Genomic DNA, 25,920 nt, shown 5'->3' with positions numbered 1-25,920 from the left:
TCCCTCAAGGACTCTTGTGAGTGACTGTGTCACACAGGGATGGTTGTGGTGTACTTCTGCTGCCTGCATGAGACTGTGTGTTGGTACTCCACGTGAAGGAGATTTAGTTTTGATGAAACTTTTTTTACAAGTGAGGCAATGTCTCTGAACAGGGACTTGTCATTGTCCTCCAGCATAATTCGTGCAGCATAATAAGACCTAGACGATTGACATGGCTTATCAGGTGCTTTTGGAGTCCTCGTTAGTATAGTGGACAGTATCTCCGCCTGTCACGCGGAAGACCGGGGTTCGATTCCCCGACGGGGAGTGTGTCCTTATTCTTTACTCAAGAGCTCAATCTTCACCGCACAATCCAGCATGCCTTTGCCTTAAAATACAATGTATCAGCTGATACAATACCACCCAGTACAAGGGGGAGACCCCCCGGTGCGACCACTGAACTCTGCAGGGATTCTGAACTACGGCCCATATGTCCTGGGCATAGTTGGAATCGGCCTCTGCGGGTCCAAAGTACTTTACGCTGGTTTGCTTGCTTAAACTTGAAAGAGAGTTGCTACCCCACGTGAAAGAGATTTAACTTTGTTGAAGTCTCTGTCGCGAGTGAGGCAATGTCCTCGAGAAGGACCGGGAGGACAGTCCAGTGCAAAGGGAAAAGGTTTGCAAAGGTTTTCGAGATGCGGAAAAGGTTTTCGAAAAGGTTGTCACGTTCGAAGACCGGGTATTGTATGTAATGTATGTAATGACCGGGTAATGTATCAGCTGATACAATACCACCCATTACATTTGATACAACATTTGATATGTTGGGTTACCAAGAGACAAAAACTGCTAAAACTCTCAGTGCGTGTAGATGTCACTGACAGTGATGAACTATTCCTTCAGCTAAGTATGAAGAGTTAGAGTAGACATGGCCACTTGGATAGAAGGTGTGAATTTCAAAAGAGATGGAGACACTGGGTCTCAGTGATCCTGGATGCCTTTTGCTCCATGTTTGACTATATCCCCGAAAGGTCCCCAGTTCGAAACTGGGGCGCAAACAGCTTCCTCTGTTTGAGGTTTGCTCAAAGTGAAGTCAAACTGTACTGACAGATAATGGTAGTGACTCGTAACATCTATATCTCCATTTGATATGTTTGGTTTTGAAGAGATAAAACTGCTAAAACTTACAGTGCGTGTAGATATCACTGACAGTAATTAACTATTCCTTCAGCTAAGTATGAAGAGTTAGAGTAGACATGGCCACTTGGATAGAAGGCCTGAATTTGAAAAAAGATGGAGTCACTGGGTAACAGTGATCCTGGATGCCTTTTGCTCCATGTTTGACTATATCCAGTTTTGAATCTCTCCTCTGATACATCCAAGGACTCTTTGTAGCACATTCCAATCAATTGGATTTGGCTTCTCCAATGAAAACGCATACGGGCTCATTGTCGAGGGGCATTTCGAGTCTCAGGCAGAGAGTAGCTCCATCACCTCCGTTTCCGTAGTGTAGTGGTTATCACGTTAGCCACACCGAAAGGTCCCCAGTTCGAAATCGGAAACAGCTTCCTCCGTTTGAGGTTTTCTCAAAGTGAAGTCAAACTGTGCTGACAGATAATGGTAGTGACTCGTAACATCTATATCTCCATTCGATATGTTTGGTTTCCAAGAGATAAAAACTGCTAAAACTCACAGTACGTGTAGATGTCACTGACAGTGATGAACTATTCCTTCAGCTAAGTATGAAGAGTTAGAGCAGACATGGCCACTTGGATAGAAGGCCTGAATTTCAAAAGAGATGGAGTCACTGGGTCACAGTGATCCTGGATGCCTTCTGCTCCATGTTTGTCGATATACAACTTTGAATCTCTCCTCTGATACCTCCAAGGACTCTTTCTAGCACATTTCTATCAATTGGATTTGGCTTCTCCAATGAAAACGCATACGAAGCTCACTGTCGTAGGGGCATTTCGCGGTCTCAGGCGCGGAGAGACTCCACCACCTCCGTTTCCGTAGTGTAGTGGTTATCACGTTCGCCTAACACGCGAAAGGTCCCTGGTTCGAAACCGGGCGGAAACAACTTTCTGCTATGTTTTTGTCAAAGAAAATGAAGTCAATCTGCGCTAACAGACAGCGGTTGTGACTCGTAATCTCTATAATTCTGTATGTTATGTTGGATTACAAGGAGCATCTTTGGAAGGCTGAATGAAGATAACTCACACACATTGAGTGTGAGTTATCTTCATTCAGCCTTCCTTCTAACTCACACTCAAAGTGTGTTTAGAGAGAGCGAGTTGCTGCCCCACGTGAAGGAGATTTAGCTTTGGTGAAGTCTCCGTCACAAATGATTCCAGTACAAGGGGGGAGACCCCCTGGCACAACCACTAAATTCCATAGGGATTCTCCAATAAGTCCCATATGACCTTGGCATGAAATCAAGGAGTCTTTTTGTAATCACTGACAGTGATGAACTATTCCTTCAGCTAAGTATGAAGAGTTACAGTAGACATGGCCACTTGGATAGAAGGCCTGAATTTCAAAAGAGATGGAGACACTGGGTCTCAGTGATCCTGGATGCCTTTTGCTCCATGTTTGACTATATCCCCGAAAGGTCCCCAGTTCGAAACTGGGGCGCAAACAGCTTCCTCTGTTTGAGGTTTGCTCAAAGTGAAGTCAAACTGTACTGACAGATAATGGTAGTGACTCGTAACATCTATATCTCCATTTGATATTTTGGTTTTGAAGAGATAAAAACTGCTAAAACTTACAGTGCGTGTAGATATCACTGACAGTAATTAACTATTCCTTCAGCTAAGTATGAAGAGTTAGAGTAGACATGGCCACTTGGATAGAAGGCCTGAATTTGAAAAAACAGAAATGAATGCGTATTAATATACAATATTACAAGTGAGGCAATGTCCTCGAGAAGGACCGGGGGGACAGTCCAGTACAAGGGGGGGAACCCCCTTGCAGAACCACTAAACTTTGCAGGGATTCTACAATATATCCTGCAGTGACTCATAACCTCTTTATCTCCACTTGATATGTTAAGGTACAGAGTGTTACCGGGGGAATAGTCCAGTACAAGGGGGAGACCCCCTGGCAGAACCACTACATTCTGTGATTGGGCTTTCTCAAAGTCAAGTCAAACTTTGCTGACAGACAGTGGTTTTGACTCATAACCTCTATATCTCCATTTGATATTTTGGGTTACAAAGAGATAAAGGCAGCAGTATCATAGATTCCGTGCTGCTTGTGTAACATAAGACGAGCTCTTTACTCTTGAAAGGATGCTGCAGGGGTTGAACGCAGAAAAAGCTTATGACCACATCCCTCAAGGACTCTTGTGAGTGACTGTGTCACACAGGGATGGTTGTGGTGTACTTCTGCTGCCTGCATGAGACTGTGTGTTGGTACTCCACGTGAAGGAGATTTAGTTTTGATGAAACTTTTTTTACAAGTGAGGCAATGTCTCTGAACAGGGGACTTGTCATTGTCCTCCAGCATAATTCGTGCAACGCAATAAGACCTAGACGATTGAGATGGCTTATCAGGTGCTTTTGGAGTCCTCGTTAGTATAGTGGACAGTATCTCCGCCTGTCACGCGGAAGACCGGGGTTCGATTCCCCGACGGGGAGTGTGTCCTTATTCTTTACTCAAGAGCTCAATCTTCACCGCACAATCCAGCATGCCTTTGCCTTAAAATACAATGTATCAGCTGATACAATACCACCCAGTACAAGGGGGAGACCCCCCGGTGCGACCACTGAACTCTGCAGGGATTCTGAACTACGGCCCATATGTCCTGGGCATAGTTGGAATCGGCCTCTGCGGGTCCAAAGTACTTTACGCTGGTTTGCTTGCTTAAACTTGAAAGAGAGTTGCTACCCCACGTGAAAGAGATTTAACTTTGTTGAAGTCTCTGTCGCGAGTGAGGCAATGTCCTCGAGAAGGACCGGGAGGACAGTCCAGTGCAAAGGGAAAAGGTTTGCAAAGGTTTTCGAGATGCGGAAAAGGTTTTCGAAAAGGTTGTCACGTTCGAAGACCGGGTATTGTATGTAATGTATGTAATGACCGGGTAATGTATCAGCTGATACAATACCACCCATTACATTTGATACAACATTTGATATGTTGGGTTACCAAGAGACAAAAACTGCTAAAACTCTCAGTGCGTGTAGATGTCACTGACAGTGATGAACTATTCCTTCAGCTAAGTATGAAGAGTTAGAGTAGACATGGCCACTTGGATAGAAGGTGTGAATTTCAAAAGAGATGGAGACACTGGGTCTCAGTGATCCTGGATGCCTTTTGCTCCATGTTTGACTATATCCCCGAAAGGTCCCCAGTTCGAAACTGGGCGCAAACAGCTTCCTCTGTTTGAGGTTTGCTCAAAGTGAAGTCAAACTGTACTGACAGATAATGGTAGTGACTCGTAACATCTATATCTCCATTTGATATGTTTGGTTTTGAAGAGATAAAAACTGCTAAAACTTACAGTGCGTGTAGATATCACTGACAGTAATTAACTATTCCTTCAGCTAAGTATGAAGAGTTAGAGTAGACATGGCCACTTGGATAGAAGGCCTGAATTTGAAAAAAGATGGAGTCACTGGGTAACAGTGATCCTGGATGCCTTTTGCTCCATGTTTGACTATATCCAGTTTTGAATCTCTCCTCTGATACATCCAAGGACTCTTTGTAGCACATTCCAATCAATTGGATTTGGCTTCTCCAATGAAAACGCATACGGGGCTCATTGTCGTAGGGGCATTTCCGAGTCTCAGGCAGAGAGTAGCTCCATCACCTCCGTTTCCGTAGTGTAGTGGTTATCACGTTCGCCTCACACGCGAAAGGTCCCCAGTTCGAAACTGGGCGGAAACAGCTTCCTCCGTTTGAGGTTTTCTCAAAGTGAAGTCAAACTGTGCTGACAGATAATGGTAGTGACTCGTAACATCTATATCTCCATTCGATATGTTTGGTTTCCAAGAGATAAAAACTGCTAAAACTCACAGTACGTGTAGATGTCACTGACAGTGATGAACTATTCCTTCAGCTAAGTATGAAGAGTTAGAGCAGACATGGCCACTTGGATAGAAGGCCTGAATTTCAAAAGAGATGGAGTCACTGGGTCACAGTGATCCTGGATGCCTTTTGCTCCATGTTTGACTATATCCAGTTTTGAATCTCTCCTCTGATACATCCAAGGACTCTTTCTAGCACATTTCTATCAATTGGATTTGGCTTCTCCAATGAAAACGCATACGAAGCTCACTGTCGTAGGGGCATTTCGCGGTCTCAGGCGCGGAGAGACTCCACCACCTCCGTTTCCGTAGTGTAGTGGTTATCACGTTCGCCTAACACGCGAAAGGTCCCTGGTTCGAAACCGGGCGGAAACAACTTTCTGCTATGTTTTTGTCAAAGAAAATGAAGTCAATCTGCGCTAACAGACAGCGGTTGTGACTCGTAATCTCTATAATTCTGTATGTTATGTTGGATTACAAGGAGCATCTTTGGAAGGCTGAATGAAGATAACTCACACACATTGAGTGTGAGTTATCTTCATTCAGCCTTCCTTCTAACTCACACTCAAAGTGTGTTTAGAGAGAGCGAGTTGCTGCCCCACGTGAAGGAGATTTAGCTTTGGTGAAGTCTCCGTCACAAATGATTCCAGTACAAGGGGGGAGACCCCCTGGCACAACCACTAAATTCCATAGGGATTCTCCAATAAGTCCCATATGACCTTGGCATGAAATCAAGGAGTCTTTTTGTAATCACTGACAGTGATGAACTATTCCTTCAGCTAAGTATGAAGAGTTACAGTAGACATGGCCACTTGGATAGAAGGCCTGAATTTCAAAAGAGATGGAGACACTGGGTCTCAGTGATCCTGGATGCCTTTTGCTCCATGTTTGACTATATCCCCGAAAGGTCCCCAGTTCGAAACTGGGGCGCAAACAGCTTCCTCTGTTTGAGGTTTGCTCAAAGTGAAGTCAAACTGTACTGACAGATAATGGTAGTGACTCGTAACATCTATATCTCCATTTGATATTTTGGTTTTGAAGAGATAAAAACTGCTAAAACTTACAGTGCGTGTAGATATCACTGACAGTAATTAACTATTCCTTCAGCTAAGTATGAAGAGTTAGAGTAGACATGGCCACTTGGATAGAAGGCCTGAATTTGAAAAAACAGAAATGAATGCGTATTAATATACAATATTACAAGTGAGGCAATGTCCTCGAGAAGGACCGGGGGGACAGTCCAGTACAAGGGGGGGAACCCCCTTGCAGAACCACTAAACTTTGCAGGGATTCTACAATATATCCTGCAGTGACTCATAACCTCTTTATCTCCACTTGATATGTTAAGGTACAGAGTGTTACCGGGGGAATAGTCCAGTACAAGGGGGAGACCCCCTGGCAGAACCACTACATTCTGTGATTGGGCTTTCTCAAAGTCAAGTCAAACTTTGCTGACAGACAGTGGTTTTGACTCATAACCTCTATATCTCCATTTGATATTTTGGGTTACAAAGAGATAAAGGCAGCAGTATCATAGATTCCGTGCTGCTTGTGTAACATAAGACGAGCTCTTTACTCTTGAAAGGATGCTGCAGGGGTTGAACGCAGAAAAAGCTTATGACCACATCCCTCAAGGACTCTTGTGAGTGACTGTGTCACACAGGGATGGTTGTGGTGTACTTCTGCTGCCTGCATGAGACTGTGTGTTGGTACTCCACGTGAAGGAGATTTAGTTTTGATGAAACTTTTTTTACAAGTGAGGCAATGTCTCTGAACAGGGGACTTGTCATTGTCCTCCAGCATAATTCGTGCAACGCATAATAAGACCTAGACGATTGAGATGGCTTATCAGGTGCTTTTGGAGTCCTCGTTAGTATAGTGGACAGTATCTCCGCCTGTCACGCGGAAGACCGGGGTTCGATTCCCCGACGGGGAGTGTGTCCTTATTCTTTACTCAAGAGCTCAATCTTCACCGCACAATCCAGCATGCCTTTGCCTTAAAATACAATGTATCAGCTGATACAATACCACCCAGTACAAGGGGGAGACCCCCCGGTGCGACCACTGAACTCTGCAGGGATTCTGAACTACGGCCCATATGTCCTGGGCATAGTTGGAATCGGCCTCTCTTGGTAGATGTCACTGACAGTGATGAACTATTGCTTCAGCTTAAAGTATGAAGAGTTAGAGTTGACATGGCCACTTGATAGAAGGTGTGAATTTAAAGAGATGGAGTCACTGGGTCTCAGTGATCCTGGATGCCTTTTGCTCCATGTTTGACTATATCCCGAAAGGTCCCCAGTTCGAAAGGAAAAAGGTTCCTCTGTTTGAGGTTTGCTCAAAGTGAAGTCAAACTGTATTGACAGATAATGTATGTAATGACTCGTAATGTATCAGCTGATATATCTACATTTGATACAACATTTGATATGTTTGGTTACCAAGAGACAAAAACTGCTAAAACTCTCAGTGCGTGTAGATGTCACTGACAGTGATGAACTATTCCTTCAGCTAAGTATGAAGAGTTAGAGTAGACATGGCCACTTGGATAGAAGGCCTGAATTTGAAAAAAGATGGAGTCACTGGGTAACAGTGATCCTGGATGCCTTTTGCTCCATGTTTGACTATATCCAGTTTTGAATCTCTCCTCTGATACATCCAAGGACTCTTTCTAGCACATTCCAATCAATTGGATTTGGCTTCTCCAATGAAAACGCATACGGGGCTCATTGTCGTAGGGGCATTTCCGAGTCTCAGGCAGAGAGTAGCTCCATCACCTCCGTTTCCGTAGTGTAGTGGTTATCACGTTCGCCTCACACGCGAAAGGTCCCCAGTTCAAACTGGGCGGAAACAGCTTCCTGCTTTGAGGTTTTCTCAAAGTGAAGTCAAACTGTGCTGACAGATAATGGTAGTGACTCGTAACATCTATATCTCCATTCGATATGTTTGGTTTCCAAGAGATAAAAACTGCTAAAACTCACAGTACGTGTAGATGTCACTGACAGTGATGAACTATTCCTTCAGCTAAGTATGAAGAGTTAGAGCAGACATGGCCACTTGGATAGAAGGCCTGAATTTCAAAAGAGATGGAGTCACTGGGTCACAGTGATCCTGGATGCCTTCTGCTCCATGTTTGTCGATATACAACTTTGAATCTCTCCTGAATTCTGTATGTTATGTTGGATTACAAGGAGCATCTTTGGAAGGCTGAATGAAGATAACTCACACATTGAGTGTGAGTTATCTTCATTCAACCTTCCTTCTAACACTCAATGTGTGTTTAGAGAGAGCGAGTTGCTGCCCACGTGAAGGAGATTTAGCTGTGGTGAAGTCTCCGTCACAAATGATTCCAGTACAAGGGGGGAGACCCCCTGGCACAACCACTAAATTCCATAGGGATTCTCCAATAAGTCCCATATGACCTTGGCATGAAATCAAGGAGTCTTTTTGTAATCACTGACAGTGATGAACTATTCCTTCAGCTAAGTATGAAGAGTTACAGTAGACATGGCCACTTGGATAGAAGGCCTGAATTTCAAAAGAGATGGAGACACTGGGTCTCAGTGATCCTGGATGCCTTTTGCTCCATGTTTGACTATATCCAAGGAACCCCTTGCAGAACCACTAAACTTTGCAGGATTCTACAATATATCCTGCAGTGACTCATAACCTCTTTATCTCCACTTGATATGTTAAGGTACAGAGTGTTACCGGGGGAATAGTCCAGTACAAGGGGGAGACCCCCTGGCAGAACCACTACATTCTGTGATTGGGCTTTCTCAAAGTCAAGTCAAACTTTGCTGACAGACAGTGGTTTTGACTCATAACCTCTATATCTCCATTTGATATTTTTGGTTACAAGAGATAAAGGCAGCAGTATCATAGATTCCGTGCTGCTTGTGTAACATAAGACGATCTTTACTCTTGAAAGGATGCTGCAGGGGTTGAACGCAGAAAAAGCTTATGACCACATCCCTCAAGGACTCTTGTGAGTGACTGTGTCACACAGGGATGGTTGTGGTGTACTTCTGCTGCCTGCATGAGACTGTGTGTTGGTACTCCACGTGAAGGAGATTTAGTTTTGATGAAACTTTTTTTACAAGTGAGGCAATGTCTCTGAACAGGGGACTTGTCATTGTCCTCCAGCATAATTCGTGCAACGCAATAAGACCTAGACGACCTTGCTCCATGTTTGACTATATCCAGTTTTGAATCTCTCCTCTGATACATCCAAGGACTCTTTCTAGCACATTTCTATCAATTGGATTTGGCTTCTCCAATGAAAACGCATACGAAGCTCACTGTCGTAGGGGCATTTCGCTGTCTCAGGCGCGGAGAGACTCCACCACCTCCGTTTCCGTAGTGTAGTGGTTATCACGTTCGCCTAACACGCGAAAGGTCCCTGGTTCGAAACCGGGCGGAAACAACTTTCTGCTATGTTTTTGTCAAAGAAAATGAAGTCAATCTGCGCTAACAGACAGCGGTTGTGACTCGTAATCTCTATAATTCTGTATGTTATGTTGGATTACAAGGAGCATCTTTGTAAGGCTGAATGAAGATAACTCACACACATTGAGTGTGAGTTATCTTCATTCAGCCTTCCTTCTAACTCACACTCAAAGTGTGTTTAGAGAGAGCGAGTTGCTGCCCCACGTGAAGGAGATTTAGCTTTGGTGAAGTCTCCGTCACAAATGATTCCAGTACAAGGGGGGAGACCCCCTGGCACAACCACTAAATTCCATAGGGATTCTCCAATAAGTCCCATATGACCTTGGCATGAAATCAAGGAGTCTTTTTGTAATCACTGACAGTGATGAACTATTCCTTCAGCTAAGTATGAAGAGTTACAGTAGACATGGCCACTTGGATAGAAGGCCTGAATTTCAAAAGAGATGGAGACACTGGGTCTCAGTGATCCTGGATGCCTTTTGCTCCATGTTTGACTATATCCCCGAAAGGTCCCCAGTTCGAAACTGGGCGCAAACAGCTTCCTCTGTTTGAGGTTTGCTCAAAGTGAAGTCAAACTGTACTGCGAGATAATGGTAGTGACTCGTAACATCTATATCTCCATTTGATATGTTTGGTTTTGAAGAGATAAAAACTGCTAAAACTTACAGTGCGTGTAGATATCACTGACAGTAATTAACTATTCCTTCAGCTAAGTATGAAGAGTTAGAGTAGACATGGCCACTTGGATAGAAGGCCTGAATTTGAAAAAACAGAAATGAATGCGTATTAATATACAATATTACAAGTGAGGCAATGTCCTCGAGAAGGACCGGGGGGACAGTCCAGTACAAGGGGGGGAACCCCCTTGCAGAACCACTAAACTTTGCAGGGATTCTACAATATATCCTGCAGTGACTCATAACCTCTTTATCTCCACTTGATATGTTAAGGTACAGAGTGTTACCGGGGGAATAGTCCAGTACAAGGGGGAGACCCCCTGGCAGAACCACTACATTCTGTGATTGGGCTTTCTCAAAGTCAAGTCAAACTTTGCTGACAGACAGTGGTTTTGACTCATAACCTCTATATCTCCATTTGATATTTTTGGTTACAAAGAGATAAAGGCAGCAGTATCATAGATTCCGTGCTGCTTGTGTAACATAAGACGAGCTCTTTACTCTTGAAAGGATGCTGCAGGGGTTGAACGCAGAAAAAGCTTATGACCACATCCCTCAAGGACTCTTGTGAGTGACTGTGTCACACAGGGATGGTTGTGGTGTACTTCTGCTGCCTGCATGAGACTGTGTGTTGGTACTCCACGTGAAGGAGATTTAGTTTTGATGAAACTTTTTTTACAAGTGAGGCAATGTCTCTGAACAGGGGACTTGTCATTGTCCTCCAGCATAATTCGTGCAACGCAATAAGACCTAGACGATTGACATGGCTTATCAGGTGCTTTTGGAGTCCTCGTTAGTATAGTGGACAGTATCTCCGCCTGTCACGCGGAAGACCGGGGTTCGATTCCCCGACGGGGAGTGTGTCCTTATTCTTTACTCAAGAGCTCAATCTTCACCGCACAATCCAGCATGCCTTTGCCTTAAAATACAATGTATCAGCTGATACAATACCACCCAGTACAAGGGGGAGACCCCCCGGTGCGACCACTGAACTCTGCAGGGATTCTGAACTACGGCCCATATGTCCTGGGCATAGTTGGAATCGGCCTCTGCGGGTCCAAAGTACTTTACGCTGGTTTGCTTGCTTAAACTTGAAAGAGAGTTGCTACCCCACGTGAAAGAGATTTAACTTTGTTGAAGTCTCTGTCGCGAGTGAGGCAATGTCCTCGAGAAGGACCGGGAGGACAGTCCAGTGCAAAGGGAAAAGGTTTGCAAAGGTTTTCGAGATGCGGAAAAGAAAAGACCGGGTATTGTATGTAATGTATGTAATGACCGGGTAATGTATCAGCTGATACAATACCACCCATTACATTTGATACAACATTTGATATGTTGGGTTACCAAGAGACAAAAACTGCTAAAACTCTCAGTGCGTGTAGATGTCACTGACAGTGATGAACTATTCCTTCAGCTAAGTATGAAGAGTTAGAGTAGACATGGCCACTTGGATAGAAGGTGTGAATTTCAAAAGAGATGGAGACACTGGGTCTCAGTGATCCTGGATGCCTTTTGCTCCATGTTTGACTATATCCCCGAAAGGTCCCCAGTTCGAAACTGGGCGCTTCCTCTGTTTGAGGTTTGCTCAAAGTGAAGTCAAACTGGTACTGAGATATAATGGTAGTGACTCGTAACATCTATATCTCCATTGATATGTTTTTTTTTTGAGAGATAAAAAAAAAAAAAACTTACAGTGGTGTAGATATCACTGAATTCCTTCAGCTAAGTATGAAGAGTTAGAGTAGACATGGCCACTTGGATAGAAGGCCTGAATTTGAAAAAAGATGGAGTCACTGGGTAACAGTGATCCTGGATGCCTTTTGCTCCATGTTTGACTATATCCAGTTTTGAATCTCTCCTCTGATACATCCAAGGACTCTTTGTAGCACATTCCAATCAATTGGATTTGGCTTCTCCAATGAAAACGCATACGGGGCTCATTGTCGTAGGGGCATTTCCGAGTCTCAGGCAGAGAGTAGCTCCATCACCTCCGTTTCCGTAGTGTAGTGGTTATCACGTTCGCCTCACACGCGAAAGGTCCCCAGTTCGAAACTGGGCGGAAACAGCTTCCTCCGTTTGAGGTTTTCTCAAAGTGAAGTCAAACTGTGCTGACAGATAATGGTAGTGACTCGTAACATCTATATCTCCATTCGATATGTTTGGTTTCCAAGAGATAAAAACTGCTAAAACTCACAGTACGTGTAGATGTCACTGACAGTGATGAACTATTCCTTCAGCTAAGTATGAAGAGTTAGAGCAGACATGGCCACTTGGATAGAAGGCCTGAATTTCAAAAGAGATGGAGTCACTGGGTCACAGTGATCCTGGATGCCTTCTGCTCCATGTTTGTCGATATACAACTTTGAATCTCTCCTGAATTCTGTATGTTATGTTGGATTACAAGGAGCATCTTTGGAAGGCTGAATGAAGATAACTCACACACATTGAGTGTGAGTTATCTTCATTCAGCCTTCCTTCTAACTCACACTCAATGTGTGTTTAGAGAGAGCGAGTTGCTGCCCCACGTGAAGGAGATTTAGCTGTGGTGAAGTCTCCGTCACAAATGATTCCAGTACAAGGGGGGAGACCCCCTGGCACAACCACTAAATTCCATAGGGATTCTCCAATAAGTCCCATATGACCTTGGCATGAAATCAAGGAGTCTTTTTGTAATCACTGACAGTGATGAACTATTCCTTCAGCTAAGTATGAAGAGTTACAGTAGACATGGCCACTTGGATAGAAGGCCTGAATTTCAAAAGAGATGGAGACACTGGGTCTCAGTGATCCTGGATGCCTTTTGCTCCATGTTTGACTATATCCCCGAAAGGAACCCCCTTGCAGAACCACTAAACTTTGCAGGGATTCTACAATATATCCTGCAGTGACTCATAACCTCTTTATCTCCACTTGATATGTTAAGGTACAGAGTGTTACCGGGGGAATAGTCCAGTACAAGGGGGAGACCCCCTGGCAGAACCACTACATTCTGTGATTGGGCTTTCTCAAAGTCAAGTCAAACTTTGCTGACAGACAGTGGTTTTGACTCATAACCTCTATATCTCCATTTGATATTTTTGGTTACAAAGAGATAAAGGCAGCAGTATCATAGATTCCGTGCTGCTTGTGTAACATAAGACGAGCTCTTTACTCTTGAAAGGATGCTGCAGGGGTTGAACGCAGAAAAAGCTTATGACCACATCCCTCAAGGACTCTTGTGAGTGACTGTGTCACACAGGGATGGTTGTGGTGTACTTCTGCTGCCTGCATGAGACTGTGTGTTGGTACTCCACGTGAAGGAGATTTAGTTTTGATGAAACTTTTTTTACAAGTGAGGCAATGTCTCTGAACAGGGGACTTGTCATTGTCCTCCAGCATAATTCGTGCAACGCAATAAGACCTAGACGACCTTGCTCCATGTTTGACTATATCCAGTTTTGAATCTCTCCTCTGATACATCCAAGGACTCTTTCTAGCACATTTCTATCAATTGGATTTGGCTTCTCCAATGAAAACGCATACGAAGCTCACTGTCGTAGGGGCATTTCGCTGTCTCAGGCGCGGAGAGACTCCACCACCTCCGTTTCCGTAGTGTAGTGGTTATCACGTTCGCCTAACACGCGAAAGGTCCCTGGTTCGAAACCGGGCGGAAACAACTTTCTGCTATGTTTTTGTCAAAGAAAATGAAGTCAATCTGCGCTAACAGACAGCGGTTGTGACTCGTAATCTCTATAATTCTGTATGTTATGTTGGATTACAAGGAGCATCTTTGTAAGGCTGAATGAAGATAACTCACACACATTGAGTGTGAGTTATCTTCATTCAGCTAACTCACACTCAAAGTGTGTTTTAGAGAGCGAGTTGCTGCCCACGTGAAGGAGATTTAGCTTTGGTGAAGTCTCCGTCACAAATGATTCCAGTAATATGACCTTGGCATGAAATCAAGGAGTCTTTTTGTAATCACTGACAGTGATGAACTATTCCTTCAGCTAAGTATGAAGAGTTAGAGCAGACATGGCCACTTGGATAGAAGGCCTGAATTTCAAAAGAGATGGAGACACTGGGTCTCAGTGATCCTGGATGCCTTTTGCTCCATGTTTGACTATATCCAGTTTTGAATCTCTCCTCTGATACATCCAAGGACTCTTTCTAGCACATTTCTATCAATTGGATTTGGCTTCTCCAATGAAAACGCATAAACGGCTCACTGTCGTAGGGCATTTCGCGGTCTCAGGCGCGGAGAGACTCCACCACCTCTGTTTCCGTAGTGTAGTGGTTATCACGTTAGCTAACACGAAAAGGTCCCTGGTTAACAACTTTCTGCTATGTTTTGTCAAAGAAAATGAAGTCAATCTCGCTAACAGACAGCGGTTGTGACTCGTAATCTCTATAATTCTGTATGTTATGTTGGATTACAAGGAGCATCTTTGGAAGGCTGAATGAAGATAACTCACACACATTGAGTGTGAGTTATCTTCATTCAGCCTTCCTTCTAACTCAAAGTGTGTTTAGAGAAGCGAGTTGCTGCCCCACGGAAGGAGATTTAGCTTTGGTGAAGTCTCCGTCACAAATGATTCAGTACAGGGGAGACCCTGGAACAACCACTAAATTCCATAGGGATTCTCCAATAAGTCCCATATGACCTTGGCATGAAATCAAGGAGTCTTTTTGTAATCACTGACAGTGATGAACTATTCCTTCAGCTAAGTATGAAGAGTTACAGTAGACATGGCCACTTGGATAGAAGGCCTGAATTTCAAAAGAGATGGAGACACTGGGTCTCAGTGATCCTGGATGCCTTTTGCTCCATGTTTGACTATATCCCCGAAAGGTCCCCAGTTCGAAACTGGGCGCAAACAGCTTCCTCTGTTTGAGGTTTGCTCAAAGTGAAGTCAAACTGTACTGACAGATAATGGTAGTGACTCGTAACATCTATATCTCCATTTGATATTTTGGTTTTGAAGAGATAAAAACTGCTAAAACTTACAGTGCGTGTAGATATCACTGACAGTAATTAACTATTCCTTCAGCTAAGTATGAAGAGTTAGAGTAGACATGGCCACTTGGATAGAAGGCCTGAATTTGAAAAAACAGAAATGAATGCGTATTAATATACAATATTACAAGTGAGGCAATGTCCTCGAGAAGGACCGGGGGGACAGTCCAGTACAAGGGGGGGAACCCCCTTGCAGAACCACTAAACTTTGCAGGGATTCTACAATATATCCTGCAGTGACTCATAACCTCTTTATCTCCACTTGATATGTTAAGGTACAGAGTGTTACCGGGGGAATAGTCCAGTACAAGGGGGAGACCCCCTGGCAGAACCACTACATTCTGTGATTGGGCTTTCTCAAAGTCAAGTCAAACTTTGCTGACAGACAGTGGTTTTGACTCATAACCTCTATATCTCCATTTGATATTTTGGGTTACAAAGAGATAAAGGCAGCAATATCATAGATTCCGTGCTGCTTGTGTAACATAAGACGAGCTCTTTACTCTTGAAAGGATGCTGCAGGGGTTGAACGCAGAAAAAGCTTATGACCACATCCCTCAAGGACTCTTGTGAGTGACTGTGTCACACAGGGATGGTTGTGGTGTACTTCTGCTGCCTGCATGAGACTGTGTGTTGGTACTCCACGTGAAGGAGATTTAGTTTTGATGAAACTTTTTTTACAAGTGAGGCAATGTCTCTGAACAGGGGACTTGTCATTGTCCTCCAGCATAATTCGTGCAACGCAATAAGACCTAGACGATTGACATGGCTTATCAGGTGCTTTTGCAGTCCTCGTTAGTATAGTGGACAGTATCTCCGCCTGTCACGCGGAAGACCGGGGTTCGATTCCCCGACGGGGAGTGTGTCCTTGTTCTTTACTCAAGAGCTCAATCTTCACCGCACAATCCAGCATGCCTTTGCCTTAAAATACAATGTATCAGCTGATACAATACCACCCAGTACAAGGGGGAGACCCCCCGGTGCGACCACTGAACTCTGCAGGGATTCTGAACTACGGCCCATATGTCCTGGGCATAGTTGGAATCGGCCTCTGCGGGTCCAAAGTACTTTACGCTGGTTTGCTTGCTTAAACTTGAAAGAGAGTTGCTACCCCACGTGAAAGAGATTTAACTTTGTTGAAGTCTCTGTCGCGAGTGAGGCAATGTCCTCGAGAAGGACCGGGAGGACAGTCCAGTGCAAAGGGAAAAGGTTTGCAAAGGTTTTCGAGATGCGGAAAAGGTTTTCGAAAAGGTTGTCACGTTCGAAGTAATGTATGTAATGACCGGGTAATGTATCAGCTGATACAATACCACCCATTACATTTGATACAACATTTGATATGTTGGGTTACCAAGAGACAAAAACTGCTAAAACTCTCAGTGCGTGTAGATGTCACTGACAGTGATGAACTATTCCTTCAGCTAAGTATGAAGAGTTAGAGTAGACATGGCCACTTGGATAGAAGGTGTGAATTTCAAAAGAGATGGAGACACTGGGTCTCAGTGATCCTGGATGCCTTTTGCTCCATGTTTGACTATATCCCCGAAAGGTCCCCAGTTCGAAACTGGGCGCAAACAGCTTCCTCTGTTTGAGGTTTGCTCAAGGCGCGGAGAGACTCCATCACCTCCGTTTCCGTAGTGTAGTGGTTATCACGTTCGCCTCACACGCGAAAGGTCCCCAGTTCGAAACTGGGCGGAAACAGCTTCCTCCGTTTGAGGTTTTCTCAAAGTGAAGTCAAACTGTGCTGACAGATAATGGTAGTGACTCGTAACATCTATATCTCCATTCGATATGTTTGGTTTCCAAGAGATAAAAACTGCTAAAACTCACAGTACGTGTAGATGTCACTGACAGTGATGAACTATTCCTTCAGCTAAGTATGAAGAGTTAGAGCAGACATGGCCACTTGGATAGAAGGCCTGAATTTCAAAAGAGATGGAGTCACTGGGTCACAGTGATCCTGGATGCCTTCTGCTCCATGTTTGTCGATATACCACTTTGAATCTCTCCTCTGATACCTCCAAGGACTCTTTCTAGCACATTTCTATCAATTGGATTTGGCTTCTCCAATGAAAACGCATACGAAGCTCACTGTCGTAGGGGCATTTCGCGGTCTCAGGCGCGGAGAGACTCCACCACCTCCGTTTCCGTAGTGTAGTGGTTATCACGTTCGCCTAACACGCAAAAGGTCCCTGGTTCAAAACCGGGCGGAAACAACTTTCTGCTATGTTTTTGTCAAAGAAAATGAAGTCAATCTCTCGCTAACAGACAGCGGTTGTGACTCGTAATCTCTATAATTCTGTATGTTATGTTGGATTACAAGGAGCATCTTTGGAAGGCTGAATGAAGATAACTCACACACATTGAGTGTGAGTTATCTTCATTCAGCCTTCCTTCTAACTCACACTCAATGTGTGTTTAGAGAGAGCGAGTTGCTGCCCCACGTGAAGGAGATTTAGCTTTGGTGAAGTCTCCGTCACAAATGATTCCAGTACAAGGGGGGAGACCCCCTGGCACAACCACTAAATTCCATAGGGATTCTCCAATAAGTCCCATATGACCTTGGCATGAAATCAAGGAGTCTTTTTGTAATCACTGACAGTGATGAACTATTCCTTCAGCTAAGTATGAAGAGTTACAGTAGACATGGCCACTTGGATAGAAGGCCTGAATTTCAAAAGAGATGGAGACACTGGGTCTCAGTGATCCTGGATGCCTTTTGCTCCATGTTTGACTATATCCCCGAAAGGTCCCCAGTTCGAAACTGGCGCAAACAGCTTCCTCTGTTTGAGGTTTGCTCAAAGTGAAGTCAAACTGTACTGACAGATAATGGTAGTGACTCGTAACATCTATATCTCCATTTGATATTTTGGTTTTGAAGAGATAAAAACTGCTAAAACTTACAGTGCGTGTAGATATCACTGACAGTAATTAACTATTCCTTCAGCTAAGTATGAAGAGTTAGAGTAGACATGGCCACTTGGATAGAAGGCCTGAATTTGAAAAAACAGAAATGAATGCGTATTAATATACAATATTACAAGTGAGGCAATGTCCTCGAGAAGGACCGGGGGGACAGTCCAGTACAAGGGGGGGAACCCCCTTGCAGAACCACTAAACTTTGCAGGGATTCTACAATATATCCTGCAGTGATTCATAACCTCTTTATCTCCACTTGATATGTTAAGGTACAGAGTGTTACCGGGGGAATAGTCCAGTACAAGGGGGAGACCCCCTGGCAGAACCACTACATTCTGTGATTGGGCTTTCTCAAAGTGAAGTCAAACTTTGCTGACAGACAGTGGTTTTGACTCATAACCTCTATATCTCCATTTGATATTTTGGGTTACAAAGAGATAAAGGCAGCAATATCATAGATTCCGTGCTGCTTGTGTAACATAAGACGAGCTCTTTACTCTTGAAAGGATGCTGCAGGGGTTGAACGCAGAAAAAGCTTATGACCACATCCCTCAAGGACTCTTGTGAGTGACTGTGTCACACAGGGATGGTTGTGGTGTACTTCTGCTGCCTGCATGAGACTGTGTGTTGGTACTCCACGTGAAGGAGATTTAGTTTTGATGAAACTTTTTTTACAAGTGAGGCAATGTCTCTGAACAGGGGACTTGTCATTGTCCTCCAGCATAATTCGTGCACCGCAATAAGACCTAGACGATTGACATGGCTTATCAGGTGCTTTTGCAGTCCTCGTTAGTATAGTGGACAGTATCTCCGCCTGTCACGCGGAAGACCGGGGTTCGATTCCCCGACGGGGAGTGTGTCCTTATTCTTTACTCAAGAGCTCAATCTTCACCGCACAATCCAGCATGCCTTTGCCTTAAAATACAATGTATCAGCTGATACAATACCACCCAGTACAAGGGGGAGACCCCCCGGTGCGACCACTGAACTCTGCAGGGATTCTGAACTACGGCCCATATGTCCTGGGCATAGTTGGAATCGGCCTCTGCGGGTCCAAAGTACTTTACGCTGGTTTGCTTGCTTAAACTTGAAAGAGAGTTGCTACCCCACGTGAAAGAGATTTAACTTTGTTGAAGTCTCTGTCGCGAGTGAGGCAATGTCCTCGAGAAGGACCGGGAGGACAGTCCAGTGCAAAGGGAAAAGGTTTGCAAAGGTTTTCGAGATGCGGAAAAGGTTTTCGAAAAGGTTGTCACGTTCGAAGTAATGTATGTAATGACCGGGTAATGTATCAGCTGATACAATACCACCCATTACATTTGATACAACATTTGATATGTTGGGTTACCAAGAGACAAAAACTGCTAAAACTCTCAGTGCGTGTAGATGTCACTGACAGTGATGAACTATTCCTTCAGCTAAGTATGAAGAGTTAGAGTAGACATGGCCACTTGGATAGAAGGTGTGAATTTCAAAAGAGATGGAGACACTGGGTCTCAGTGATCCTGGATGCCTTTTGCTCCATGTTTGACTATATCCCCGAAAGGTCCCCAGTTCGAAACTGGGCGCAAACAGCTTCCTCTGTTTGAGGTTTGCTCAAGGCGCGGAGAGACTCCATCACCTCCGTTTCCGTAGTGTAGTGGTTATCACGTTCCTCACGAAAAGGTCCCCAGTTCGAAACTGGGCGGAAACAGCTTCCTCCGTTTGAGGTTTTCTCAAAGTGAAGTCAAACTGTGCTGACAGATAATGGTAGTGACTCGTAACATCTATATCTCCATTCGATATGTTTGGTTTCCAAGAGATAAAAACTGCTAAAACTCACAGTACGTGTAGATGTCACTGACAGTGATGAACTATTCCTTCAGCTAAGTATGAAGAGTTAGAGCAGACATGGCCACTTGGATAGAAGGCCTGAATTTCAAAAGAGATGGAGTCACTGGGTCACAGTGATCCTGGATGCCTTCTGCTCCATGTTTGTCGATATACCACTTTGAATCTCTCCTCTGATACCTCCAAGGACTCTTTCTAGCACATTTCTATCAATTGGATTTGGCTTCTCCAATGAAAACGCATACGAAGCTCACTGTCGTAGGGGCATTTCGCGGTCTCAGGCGCGGAGAGACTCCACCACCTCCGTTTCCGTAGTGTAGTGGTTATCACGTTCGCCTAACACGCGAAAGGTCCCTGGTTCAAAACCGGGCGGAAACAACTTTCTGCTATGTTTTTGTCAAAGAAAATGAAGTCAATCTGCGCTAACAGACAGCGGTTGTGACTCGTAATCTCTATAATTCGGTATGTTATGTTGGATTACAAGGAGCATCTTTGGAAGGCTGAATGAAGATAACTCACACACATTGAGTGTGAGTTATCTTCATTCAGCCTTCCTTCTAACTCACACTCAAAGTGTGTGTTTAGAGAGCGAGTTGCTGCCCCACGTGAAGGAGATTTAGCTTTGGTGAAGTCTCCGTCACAAATGATTCCAGTACAGGGGAGACCCCTGGCACAACCACTAAATTCCATAGGGATTCTCCAATAAGTCCCATATGACCTTGGCATGAAATCAAGGAGTCTTTTGTAATCACTGACAGTGATGAACTATTCCTTCAGCTAAGTATGAAGAGTTACAGTAGACATGGCCACTTGGATAGAAGGCCTGAATTTCAAAAGAGATGGAGACACTGGGTCTCAGTGATCCTGGATGCCTTTTGCTCCATGTTTGACTATATCCCCGAAAGGTCCCCAGTTCGAAAACTGGGCAAACAACTTCCTCTGTTTGAGGTTTGCTCAAAGTGAAGTCAAACTGTACTGACAGATAATGGTAGTGACTCGTAACATCTATATCTCCATTTGATATTTTGGTTTTGAAGAGATAAAACTGCTAAAACTTACAGTGCGTGTAGATATCACTGACAGTAATTAACTATTCCTTCAGCTAAGTATGAAGAGTTAGAGTAGACATGGCCACTTGGATAGAAGGCCTGAATTTGAAAAAAAAGAAATGAATGCGTATTAATATACAATATTACAAGTGAAGCAATGTCCTCGAGAAGGACCGGGGACAGTCCAGTACAAGGGGGACCCCTTGCAGAACCACTAAACTTTGCAGGATTCTACAATATATCCTGCAGTGATTCATAACCTCTTTATCTCCACTTGATATGTTAAGGTACAGAGTGTTACCGGGGGAATAGTCCAGTACAAGGGGGAGACCCCCTGGCAGAACCACTACATTCTGTGATTGGGCTTTCTCAAAGTCAAGTCAAACTTTGCTGACAGACAGTGGTTTTGACTCATAACCTCTATATCTCCATTTGATATTTTGGGTTACAAAGAGATAAAGGCAGCAATATCATAGATTCCGTGCTGCTTGTGTAACATAAGACGAGCTCTTTACTCTTGAAAGGATGCTGCAGGGGTTGAGCATGAAAAAGCTTATGACCACATCCCTCAAGGACTCTTGTGAGTGACTGTGTCACACAGGGATGGTTGTGGTGTACTTCTGCTGCCTGCATGAGACTGTGTGTTGGTACTCCACGTGAAGGAGATTTAGTTTTGATGAAACTTTTTTTACAAGTGAGGCAATGTCTCTGAACAGGGGACTTGTCATTGTCCTCCAGCATAATTCGTGCAACGCAATAAGACCTAGACGATTGACATGGCTTATCAGGTGCTTTTGCAGTCCTCGTTAGTATAGTGGACAGTATCTCCGCCTGTCACGCGGAAGACCGGGGTTCGATTCCCCGACGGGGAGTGTGTCCTTATTCTTTACTCAAGAGCTCAATCTTCACCGCACAATCGAGCATGCCTTTGCCTTAAAATACAATGTATCAGCTGATACAATACCACCCAGTACAAGGGGGAGACCCCCCGGTGCGACCACTGAACTCTGCAGGGATTCTGAACTACGGCCCATATGTCCTGGGCATAGTTGGAATCGGCCTCTGCGGGTCCAAAGTACTTTACGCTGGTTTGCTTGCTTAAACTTGAAAGAGAGTTGCTACCCCACGTGAAAGAGATTTAACTTTGTTGAAGTCTCTGTCGCGAGTGAGGCAATGTCCTCGAGAAGGACCGGGAGGACAGTCCAGTGCAAAGGGAAAGGTTTGCAAAGGTTTTGAGATGCGGAAAAGGTTTTCGAAAAGGTTGTCACGTTCGAAGACCGGGTATTGTATGTAATGTATGTAATGACCGGGTAATGTATCAGCTGATACAATACCACCCATTACATTTGATACAACATTTGATATCTTAGGTTACCAAGAGACAAAAACTGCTAAAACTCTCAGTGCGTGTAGATGTCACTGACAGTGATGAACTATTCCTTCAGCTAAGTATGAAGAGTTAGAGTAGACATGGCCACTTGGATAGAAGGTGTGAATTTCAAAAGAGATGGAGACACTGGGTCTCAGTGATCCTGGATGCCTTTTGCTCCATGTTTGACTATATCCCCGAAAGGTCCCCAGTTCGAAACTGGGCGCAAACAGCTTCCTCTGTTTGAGGTTTGCTCAAAGTGAAGTCAAACTGTACTGACAGATAATGGTAGTGACTCGTAACATCTATATCTCCATTTGATATGTTTGGTTTTGAAGAGATAAAAACTGCTAAAACTTACAGTGCGTGTAGATATCACTGACAGTAATTAACTATTCCTTCAGCTAAGTATGAAGAGTTAGAGTAGACATGGCCACTTGGATAGAAGGCCTGAATTTGAAAAAAGATGGAGTCACTGGGTAACAGTGATCCTGGATGCCTTTTGCCTTTGCTGTCCAATAGAGGGTTTGAGGAGAGTGCCATCTTCCCCTGTAAAAACAAAAATAAATGTGTATTAAAATATAATGTAAGAGGCGAGGCAATGGACTGGGGGGACGGTCCAGTACAAGGGGGGACAAACCCTGGATGAGCCACTCAATTCTGCAGGGATTCTCCAATATTTCCCAACAACCTGGGAATGACTTGAAATCCCCCAGAAGGATATTTATCTTGTCCCAAATCCATGAGAAAAATCACCCTTTTTTCTTTGAGAATGAGCCCAATCCTCCCATTGTTTGAATGGTTTTACTTAAACTAATTATAAAGAGTTATAGTAGACATGACCTTCTTGGATTGAAGGCCTGCATTTCAACAGAGATGGAGTCACTGGGTCACAGTGAGCTTGGATGATTTTTGCTCTATCTGTGACCATATCAAGTTTTGAAGCTCTTTCTTCAAGGCACTTTGAAGGTGCTTTGTGCTCTGGGCAAATGTCCTGACTGGCATTGTCAACATTTTCCGAATTTTTACAAACAATCAAGAAAAACATCAGCAGATTCGTGTATACTGAAAATAATCAATATTTGCAGCCAAATATAAAATAGATATAAAAATATCTCCACTTCAACCGACTTCAACAGTAAAATTCTGCTTTTTCATGAATGCTTCAGTAATTTTAATCTAATGATATAATGTGTAAGGCACACCGACGGGGAGTGTGTCCTTGTTCCTTCCTCAAGAGCTCAATCTTCACCGCAGCATCCAGCATGCCTTTGCTGTCACTGGCAGTTATTGTGGGGTTCATTTGCAAATGAGGGTGGTGGCCGCTGGTCCAGAAGAATTCGATTGTGATATACTTCTGCTTCCTGCATGAGACTGTGAACTCCATCACAGACTTCGACAGTTTGCGCTTGAGTGGGAAGCAGCTGGAGAGAGACCCCTGGCAGAACCACTACATTCTGTGATTGGGCTTTCTCAAAGTGAAGTCAAACTTTGCTGACAGACAGTGGTTTTGACTCATAACCTCTATATCTCCATTTGATATTATGGGTTACAAAGAGATAAAGGCAGCAATATCATAGATTCCGTGCTGCTTGTGTAACATAAGACGAGCTCTTTACTCTTGCAAGGATGCTGCAGGGGTTGAACGCAGGAAAAGCTTATGTCCACATCCCTCAAGGACTCTTGTGAGTGACTGTGTCACACAGGGATGGTTGTGGTGTAGTTCTGCTGCCTGCATGAGACTGTGTGTTGGTACTCCACGTGAAGGAGATTTAGTTCTGATGAAACTTTTTTTACAAGTGAGGCAATGTCTCTGAACAGGGGACTTGTCATTGTCCTCCAGCATAATTCGTGCAACGCAATAAGACCTAGACGATTGACATGGCTTATCAGGTGCTTTTGCAGTCCTCGTTAGTATAGTGAACAGTATCTCCGCCTGTCACGCGGAAGACCGGGGTTCGATTCCCTGACGGGGAGTGGGTCCTTGTTCTTTACTCAAGAGCTCAATCTTCACCGCACAATCCAGCATGCCTTTGCCTTAAAATACAATGTATCAGCTGATACAATACCACCCAGTACAAGGGGGAGACCCCCCGGTGCGACCACTGAACTCTGCAGGGATTCTGAACTACGGCCCATATGTCCTGGGCATAGTTGGAATCGGCCTCTGCGGGTCCAAAGTACTTTACGCTGGTTTGCTTGCTTAAACTTGAAAGAGAGTTGCTACCCCACGTGAAAGAGATTTAACTTTGTTGAAGTCTCTGTCGCGAGTGAGGCAATGTCCTCGAGAAGGACCGGGAGGACAGTCCAGTGCAAAGGGAAAAGGTTTGCAAAGGTTTTCGAGATGCGGAAAAGGTTTTCGAAAAGGTTGTCACGTTCGAGACCGACCGGTATTGTATGTAATGTATGTAACGACCGGGTAATGTATCAGCTGATACAATACCACCCATTACATTTGATACAACATTTGATATGTTGGGTTACCAAGAGATAAAAACTGCTAAAACTCTCAGTGCGTGTAGATGTCACTGACAGTGATTAACTATTCCTTCAGCTAAGAATGAAGAGTTAGAGTAGACATGGCCACGTGGATAGAAGGTGTGAATTTCAAATGAGATGGAGACACTGGGTCTCAGTGATCCTGGATGCCTTTTGCTCCATGTTTGACTATATCCCCGAAAGGTCCCCAGTTCGAAACTGGGCGCACACAGCTTCCTCTGTTTGAGGTTTGCTCAAAGTGAAGTCAAACTGTGCTGACAGATAATGGTAGTGACTCGTAACATCTATATCTCCATTCGATATGTTTGGTTTCCAAGAGATAAAAACTGCTAAAACTCACAGTACGTGTAGATGTGACTGACAGTGATGAACTATTCCTTCAGCTAAGTATGAAGAGTTAGAGCAGACATGGCCACTTGGATAGAAGGCCTGAATTTCAAAAGAGATGGAGTCACTGGGTAACAGTGATCCTGGATGCCTTTTGCTCCATGTTTGACTATATCCAGCTTTGAATCTCTCCTCTGATACATCCAAGGACTCTTTGTAGCACATTCCAATCAATTGGATTTGGCTTCTCCAATGAAAACGCATACGGGGCTCATTGTCGTAGGGGCATTTCCGATTCTCAGGCAGAGAGTAACTCCATCACCTCCGTTTCCGTAGTGTAGTGGATATCACGTTCGCCTCACACGTGAAAGGTCCCCAGTTCGAAACTGGGCGGAAACAGCTTCCTCCGTTTGAGGTTTTCTCAAAGTGAAGTCAAACTGTGCTGACAGAAAGTGGTTTTGACTCATAACCTATATATAAGGCCTAGAAGATTCACATGGCTTATCAGGTGTTTTTTGGCAAGGTTGGAAAAGGTTTGCAAAGGTTTTCGAGATGCGGAAAAGGTTTTCGAAAAGGTTGTCACGTTCGAAGACCGGGTATTGTATGTAATGTATGTAATGACCGGGTAATGTATCAGCTGATACAATACCACCCATTACATTTGATACAACATTTGATATGTTGGGATACCAAGAGATAAAAACTGCTAAAACTCTCAGTGCTTGTAGATGTCACTGACGGTGATTAACTATTCCTTCAGCTAAGTATGAAGAGTGACAGTGACAGTCCAGTGACAGTCCAGTGCAAA

The 25,920-nt window shown here is 44.1% G+C and overlaps 18 non-coding genes across 18 annotated transcripts; all 18 read left to right on the top strand.

The window, feature by feature from the left end:
• Positions 1 to 235: 235 nt before the first annotated feature.
• On the top strand, positions 236 to 307 carry trnad-guc. Its single transcript has one exon. It is a non-coding gene; the product is annotated as a tRNA-Asp (tRNA).
• Positions 308 to 1,985: 1,678 nt separating this feature from the next.
• Positions 1,986 to 2,058, top strand: trnav-aac. The gene has a single exon. It is a non-coding gene; the product is annotated as a tRNA-Val (tRNA).
• Positions 2,059 to 3,545: 1,487 nt separating this feature from the next.
• On the top strand, positions 3,546 to 3,617 carry trnad-guc. The gene has a single exon. It is a non-coding gene; the product is annotated as a tRNA-Asp (tRNA).
• Positions 3,618 to 4,790: 1,173 nt separating this feature from the next.
• Positions 4,791 to 4,863, top strand: trnav-cac. Its single transcript has one exon. It is a non-coding gene; the product is annotated as a tRNA-Val (tRNA).
• Positions 4,864 to 5,305: 442 nt separating this feature from the next.
• trnav-aac lies at positions 5,306 to 5,378 on the top strand. The gene has a single exon. It is a non-coding gene; the product is annotated as a tRNA-Val (tRNA).
• A 1,489-nt stretch (positions 5,379 to 6,867) lies between these two features.
• Positions 6,868 to 6,939, top strand: trnad-guc. The gene has a single exon. It is a non-coding gene; the product is annotated as a tRNA-Asp (tRNA).
• Positions 6,940 to 7,784: 845 nt separating this feature from the next.
• Positions 7,785 to 7,856, top strand: trnav-cac. The gene has a single exon. It is a non-coding gene; the product is annotated as a tRNA-Val (tRNA).
• A 1,500-nt stretch (positions 7,857 to 9,356) lies between these two features.
• Positions 9,357 to 9,429, top strand: trnav-aac. The gene has a single exon. It is a non-coding gene; the product is annotated as a tRNA-Val (tRNA).
• Positions 9,430 to 10,916: 1,487 nt separating this feature from the next.
• On the top strand, positions 10,917 to 10,988 carry trnad-guc. The gene has a single exon. It is a non-coding gene; the product is annotated as a tRNA-Asp (tRNA).
• Positions 10,989 to 12,118: 1,130 nt separating this feature from the next.
• Positions 12,119 to 12,191, top strand: trnav-cac. Its single transcript has one exon. It is a non-coding gene; the product is annotated as a tRNA-Val (tRNA).
• A 1,517-nt stretch (positions 12,192 to 13,708) lies between these two features.
• trnav-aac lies at positions 13,709 to 13,781 on the top strand. The gene has a single exon. It is a non-coding gene; the product is annotated as a tRNA-Val (tRNA).
• A 2,130-nt stretch (positions 13,782 to 15,911) lies between these two features.
• trnad-guc lies at positions 15,912 to 15,983 on the top strand. The gene has a single exon. It is a non-coding gene; the product is annotated as a tRNA-Asp (tRNA).
• Positions 15,984 to 16,750: 767 nt separating this feature from the next.
• Positions 16,751 to 16,823, top strand: trnav-cac. The gene has a single exon. It is a non-coding gene; the product is annotated as a tRNA-Val (tRNA).
• Positions 16,824 to 17,265: 442 nt separating this feature from the next.
• Positions 17,266 to 17,338, top strand: trnav-aac. The gene has a single exon. It is a non-coding gene; the product is annotated as a tRNA-Val (tRNA).
• Positions 17,339 to 18,824: 1,486 nt separating this feature from the next.
• Positions 18,825 to 18,896, top strand: trnad-guc. The gene has a single exon. It is a non-coding gene; the product is annotated as a tRNA-Asp (tRNA).
• A 1,277-nt stretch (positions 18,897 to 20,173) lies between these two features.
• Positions 20,174 to 20,246, top strand: trnav-aac. The gene has a single exon. It is a non-coding gene; the product is annotated as a tRNA-Val (tRNA).
• A 1,471-nt stretch (positions 20,247 to 21,717) lies between these two features.
• trnad-guc lies at positions 21,718 to 21,789 on the top strand. Its single transcript has one exon. It is a non-coding gene; the product is annotated as a tRNA-Asp (tRNA).
• A 3,649-nt stretch (positions 21,790 to 25,438) lies between these two features.
• Positions 25,439 to 25,511, top strand: trnav-cac. Its single transcript has one exon. It is a non-coding gene; the product is annotated as a tRNA-Val (tRNA).
• The last annotated feature ends 409 nt before the right edge of the window (positions 25,512 to 25,920 follow it).

Source organism: Xiphias gladius, unplaced genomic scaffold (assembly GCF_016859285.1).
Source record: "Xiphias gladius isolate SHS-SW01 ecotype Sanya breed wild unplaced genomic scaffold, ASM1685928v1 HiC_scaffold_1318, whole genome shotgun sequence".
Taxonomy (NCBI): Eukaryota; Metazoa; Chordata; class Actinopteri; order Istiophoriformes; family Xiphiidae; genus Xiphias; species Xiphias gladius.
Note: the sequence above shows the minus strand (reverse complement) of the source record. Positions and strands in the feature narration are given on the sequence as shown.